At 46.1% G+C, this 6478-nt stretch overlaps 1 protein-coding gene across 1 annotated transcript in view; it reads right to left on the minus strand.

Moving 5' to 3' along the window:
- The window catches only part of RHOBTB1 (Rho related BTB domain containing 1), a 120959-nt gene extending 115180 nt beyond the window's left edge, over nt 1-5779 (minus strand). The window contains exon 1 of the mRNA XM_006113588.5: nt 5427-5779. The gene's annotated coding sequence lies outside the window, so the exon portion shown is untranslated. The remainder of the gene's footprint in view (nt 1-5426) is intronic.
- Between the last annotated feature and the right edge of the window lie 699 nt (nt 5780-6478).

Here is a 6478-nt window from a genome sequence, read left to right on the forward strand (position 1 = left end):
GTGTACACATTTCCAAGAGTCACAACCTTCCATAGCAGGATGTTATTGATTGCCTTGGTTACTTGTATGACAGCAGTTCCTACTCTGTACTGATTCCCCATAGAGTGCTTCTCCTTAGAGCAGTTCTCATTTGGGTATTCTTGCACCTCAGTGCAGGGGAAAGCTATTTGCACAGTTCCAGGAATGTGGCCTTCTGCATTGGGAAGCTCTGCAGCCACTGCTGATCATCCTATGTGTGCATCACAATGTGGTCCCACCAGTCTGAGCTTGTCTCACGGTACCAGAACCGGCGTTCTACTGTGTCCAAAGGATTGACTGGTGCCTGTGCTAGAATCAGCGCAAGGCCTTGCATGGGCAGGGCTTCCATGCCAAGCCAAGCTTCATCCTCATCCTCTTTCTGGAGGAGTGGCATGTTGTAGCCAGACACGAACCACATCTTGTCCGTCCCCCCCGCCAGAGAGCAAGAGAAAGGCAGTCAGCCTTTGATGCCCTGGGAACGCAGGTGTGCTGCCTGTCCCTGACTCTACCATAAACAGAAACCAGACAGTAAATGGGCTAGCTGACGACCCGGGGCCTCCCGTCGCCCTGATGGCTAGTACCAGTAATTGACATGCCTGCACTGTCCCAGGAGAGGAATCTTCGCCCATCACATACCAGAGGTGCCCATTGTCTGCATTTTCCCAGGTGTGAATTATGCTTTGCACCCTTTGTGGGAAACTTGGTGTTCAGAGCCATTTTTCCTAATTGGCCACTTGAGACCAGGAAGAAGCCTACGTGACCCAAGGGGTATAAAGAGGGTTTAGTAGCCCACCCCATTTGAGCTCCAATCATCTATACCTGCTGGCAGGTATAGTTGTCTCCCAAGGTCTGTGGGATGCCCAACCTCGTCCTACTTCTTCCCGAGGGATTGAGAGAAAGACGCTGGCCACGCCAAGTCTGGAACGCAGGGGTGAGAATGTATACCTGCTATGTGTCTATTTCCATGCATTTAATAAGAGCTCAGAGAACCAAAAGGGTTTCATGGTACCTGTAAGTGACTTCTTAGTGTAATTTCTGTCCTGTCCTTTGTAGTGGCTGTGTTATCTGTAACACAGCAGTAGCATTTAACAGCTAAGTTTACCCTGTAACAATAAAATAGTAACTGTTTAAGCTTTAACCTGACTCCGTCAGTTGCTGTAACAGAACCAAGCACAATTTAAAAGAACTTCAGACGGTCATAAGGGACTCACTGCCCTGACCATCGGCTGACATGTGTATGTTCTCCAAGTACTGCAACATTAAATGTGCCATGATACACATCTGCATCACAGTGGGTTGCTGCACAGCGGGGTCCATCCTTGCGCTGCTGTTACATTTGTGTGGGCAACCAGGGCACCACAAGGTGTGAGCACACTGCCTCCCCTTTATCTCACGCAAGGTGGGAGGGACTAGATGAGTGCCTTATGGGACACTGGCACCATGAGCCCCTCTAACCACCTGCAGCAGAGTTTTGGTAACAGACGGCACCGTGAGCAAAGCCCACAATGCAAAGCTGCCCACGGTGCCTCACTGTTGGAGCTGACCAAAGGATCCCTAATGGGAACACGCTACTTTGGACTACATTTGATTCGTCCCTACGGTGAGGACACGGACCTTCAACTTCCCAAAATTGGGTGATAAGAAATTGACTATATTGAATTTGACTTAATAACTGTCCCTGAGGGCATGTCTAGATTTTGAGATAATCTTGGATCCTAAATCTATATCACCTGTAGGTGTGATCCAATGTATCATTGGCTTTTTATCTTATCCATACCTGCTTGTCACTGTTTCAACAATTTTTGCTCTAGGTTGACCTCATTAGTACATACAAACACATCCTACACAGAAACATAATCAAGATTCCACTGACCCAAACGAAAGTGCAAAGCCACTCCACCCCCCGACAATAGCTAGTTACCTCCTTCATCATTTAGTTTTCAGGAAATCAATATTTAGGTTGTTGCCCTCTGATTTTCTCATTTTCAGCCCTACACATAAAGACTCTTGTTTTGATATTATATCTGATGTTGCTTCCAAGAGCCACAGATGTTCCCATCCTGTGTGGAAGCAGTGGCTCTGGCCTTCTATAGTAGGAACACCTGAGGATCCTGTGGAGGTGCTTTGCAGTCTGGGAATCAGCATGAGGAAAGGAAGCAGGCTGGACAATGGAATGGCTAGGCCAGACATGCAACCGCCTTTCTCCAGCCCTGCAGAGCTCAGGCTGTGAAGTAATTCAGCCAGGGCTGTGTTATGTGACCCACTTGTTCTTGAGGAATCTTCTCTTAATCAGAGATCTTGTGGAAGTTAGGCTGAGGCAGCCACTGTCAGGAGAAGCAGGGCCAGAACTGATGCAGAGGCACATCATCTGTGTGGAATGCCTGACCCCTGAAAGATTCCTCAGTTAGTGTAATCTAGGAGACCTGCCACGTTTGTGGGCAATGCAGGCCCACTGCCTCTTACACATGCACAAACTATTGCTTTGCTAGAAGAATAGTAACTCCACATTAAAGGTATCCTTGTAATTTTTCTCTCCCTACCAGATGTGGTGAAAAGGTGTATTTTCCTGCACAAAATAACCACTCCTTTCAAAAATTCAAATCTATAATATTCCAGACTCATGGCAAATTAAAATCTGGATTCATCACTAGTGTGCTTAATCTAATGGTTAGCTGCTGTATCTCTCCCCTACCATTTCAAAGACTAGATCATTATCCTGATCCAGAAAGGAATAACAGCTTCCTGCAAAACCACTTGGCTCTTGCCACTCAGGATTTCAACGTTAACAATCTGTGTCCATAACCAAAGTATCCCTTTCCAAATAAAATGGAAAAAGAATCCCTACAGCCACACAAATATAGTAGTTTGATTACCTATAATATAGAGGTTCCCAATTCCCACCGACAAGGTCCTGCCTGCAAAGAGCCTCTTTGGTGAGAAGCACAACTTCCCTGCTACCAGTTACTTGAAAATGGGAAGGTGTTGAAATTTCTACCAGTGTGCCGTTCCTACACAGTGGCTCAGTCTTTCATACTCACATGTGGCTATCAGGCCTTTTATAAATTTGAAGCTCCACCCCTCCCCGTTTGCTTTGTCTCTTTACTCTTCTATCTGTTGACAGCTGCAAGAGGAGAGAATATATATTACATTTCTCCTTCCTCATAGTTTCTTAAGAATAGGGGAGGGAAAAGAAAAGGTCTCTACTACTCTGTCCCTAAGAGTGTGATTTCCTCCCTAGTCAATAACACAGATTCATAATTTCCTCAGAATCATCAGCATTAAATTGACATGATTCAGGATAATTTTTCTGCAGCCAATAGGATTCAGAACAGCAGCGAAACTCACGAAGATCTTGTGGATTTCACTCTGCAATTCCCTGAACAGCTGTAAACTATAACTGCAATCTTTTTGCAAATGCAGGAAGTGCAGTAGGTTGCATTTGCAAGATTATTGTCACAACTGTAAGTGATAAAGAGTATGTGTAAAAGATGAAAACTCATATTCTGTAATAGATCCTTTCACTCATCAGGACAAGGTTTCTTATTCAGAGAGAATGGGCTTTCTGCTCCATACTCATAGGTGTAATCCTGGATCTCCATTAACTCATGCAGGCAATAGTCTGTTTGGAGAGCACAGCAAAGCCACAGATATCTACTTTATATCCAAGGGTATAAGCATATGTAAATGTGGATGTAGAGGCTCATTTTTGTGGATACAAAAATTTGCATCTATCAGTGCAGGGCTCTATTTAGGGACAGCACAAAGATCCCTTGTGCATCTGCTCTGTCAACTACCCATTTTCCCCCCCTTTGAGTATTGTTTAAAGTTTTGAGCCAGCCCTCGGAAACAGTGGGATTTTTCATTCATATTGTGCAGATTTTTAATCCATGAACTTTTTTTCTGAACAGGAGAAACAGACTCTTTTTGCTTATGCAATGAATGCTGCTCTAGTAGCACACAGCAGACACAAAGATAATGTGAGTGTAAGTTAGTGAATTGTTTTAAGTTTTACAAAAGTGCATTCTGTAAGTGTCCGAGGACCAATAAGTATGTTTAGGGTCCATTAGAATGGCTAGATTAATATGGTGAAACAAAATATGAAGAAGTGTAAGTTTTAATGACTGAGCTTGCAATACATTTATAGTAGCTAAAGAAACAAAATGTGGGAGTGCCCCCCTACAAACCATTCCTTTTTTCTAATCACATCATTTGTCAGTGCCATTAATTGCTAATGTATCATTAAAACAATGTTTATCTGCAATTACTACAAGCACTTTGTGCATGATGACAAATTCAAATGTGCAATTTTATAGCAGAATAATTAATGTGTGTTACAATTCCACCACATTGCTTGATTTACTGCGGCAAGGAACCTTGACATTAAGTCAATCTCATAGTAAAATGCAAATGCATACTTTGTTCTTTGAGCAAGATGTATATTTACATGAAATTCATATATTTATTGATTTTTTTCAGCTGAGTTTCCAAAATTTGCCTCTTTTTCAATGTGAATACAGTTTTGTCCACAACTTAAATAGTGACAAAGTTTTCCCCCAGTATACAGTGATACTTTTTCCACTAAACACAATGTTTTACTCCAAACTCAATATACTGGACTTAAATAGAGTTAATTTAGCTTAAACCAGGCTCAGAATAGTAAATTAGGGGGAGGAGGACTGTTAAAGGTGTTACTGAAAAATATTTAAATTACCATTTTCCCACCATGTTTCACACAAGGTCTGTTTATGCCTGTGATTGCTACTTTCAAAAGGTAATTTTTAGATTTATGCATTAACCGTTCCTGCTTAACCCCCCCAAATAAACCTGTTCTGAAACCATAGACTTCTGGAGGACGGAGAAGGCAGAAAGTTTTAAGGAAGAGTTGAAAGCAGTGGGAATGTTGAACTAAACACATTGGTTTTTCAGAGACAGGCCCTCTCCTATAATACCAGATACGTAGGGACAGGTTAAATAAATGGAAAATATTCCTGAAGTCTGCTGTATATTTTCTCTTGGCCCTTAAGACAAGAAGTTATTGCCTAGATCCCTCGCCATTATCGATCACAGCCGGTAACATCCATTCTTTCTGGTTGTCGTCAGTGCACTTGGAGCCCTGGGAAAGACCCCGTCCAGTTCAGCTGTTCCAAAGGGAGAAAGGCTCCCGGGGCTTCGCACAACGGCGAACGCACCGAGCCAGACGGGGCTGCCAGAGGCCAGGATGCGGCTGTGCGGAGGTCACTCCGCCGCAGCGTGCCCGCTACCCGGGGCCGGGGTGAGCGGCGGGAGCCCTGCAGCAGACGTGCCCCAGCGCTGCAGGGACACACGGGGATCTGCTACTCGCGCGTTCGCTCCGTGCCTGAGCTCCGCTCCCGCCCCAAGCGGGCAGGCTGCTGCAGCCCGCGTCTCACCTGCCGGAGGCGTCCGGATGCAGCCTGCGGGCGCAGAGGGCAGCGGCCGGCCGGGGACGAGGGGAGCTGCCAGCCGTCTTTGTAAGCGGGGGCGTCGCAGCACCTCCCAGCGCCAGAGCCCGGGCAAGTGCCGCCGCCGCGCGCCCGGCCAGCGCCAGCCAACCAGCCCCGGGGGCGGGCTGCAGGGAGCCATCACGTGCCCCAACGGCCGCGCTGCAGAGCGCCTGAGGGGAGTGAGCGCGTGCCCCGGCGCTGCCTGCAGCTCCCTAAGCGCCGCGGGTGGCGTGTCGGGCGCAAGCCCCCTGCTGCGGGCAGCGAGAGGCGCGTGTCCCGCCAAAACCGCCTCACTGTCCGCTGCCCCCGGCAGCACTGGCGGGAGCTCCGACACGGTTAATTACAATCGCTCATTAATACGTGGCGGGAGGGCTCCATGGCGGTGCCAGCCAGGCACTAAAGAACTTCAGCCCCCTCCAGCTAATTGGCAGGAAGTTTAAGGCGGCTCTTAAATTGAAAGATGGGAAAAGCCCTTCTCTGCTTATTTAAACAAGTGATAGAGATGTGGCCGTGTTAGTCTGGTGCAGCTGAAACAAAAAACAGGACAATGTAGCACTTTAAAGACTAACAAGATGGTTTATTAGGTGATGAGCTTTCGTGGGTCAGACCCACTTCCTCAGATCAAATAGTGGAAGAAAATAGTCACAGCCATATATACCAAAGGGTACAATTAAAAAAATGAACACATATGAAAAGGACAAATCACATTTCAGAACAGAAGAGGGATGGAGGGGGAGGTAAATGTCTGTGAGCTAATGATATTAGAGGTGATAATTGGGGAAGCTATCTTTGTAATGGGTAAGATAATTAGCGAAGCCAAGCCCTTAGATACAACCGCATCTGCTCTAATTCCACTGACAGAGACCAGAAGCTTCAGGATCTCTACCAAGCATTTATAAACCTCAACTACCCACCCGGAGAAATAAAAGAGCAAATTGAAAGAGCCAGACAAATACCCAGAAACCAACTACTTCAAGACAGACCCAAGAAAACCTACA

Source organism: Pelodiscus sinensis, chromosome 8 (assembly GCF_052426305.1).
Source record: "Pelodiscus sinensis isolate ZL-2025 chromosome 8, ASM5242630v1, whole genome shotgun sequence".
Classification (NCBI taxonomy): Eukaryota; Metazoa; Chordata; order Testudines; family Trionychidae; genus Pelodiscus; species Pelodiscus sinensis.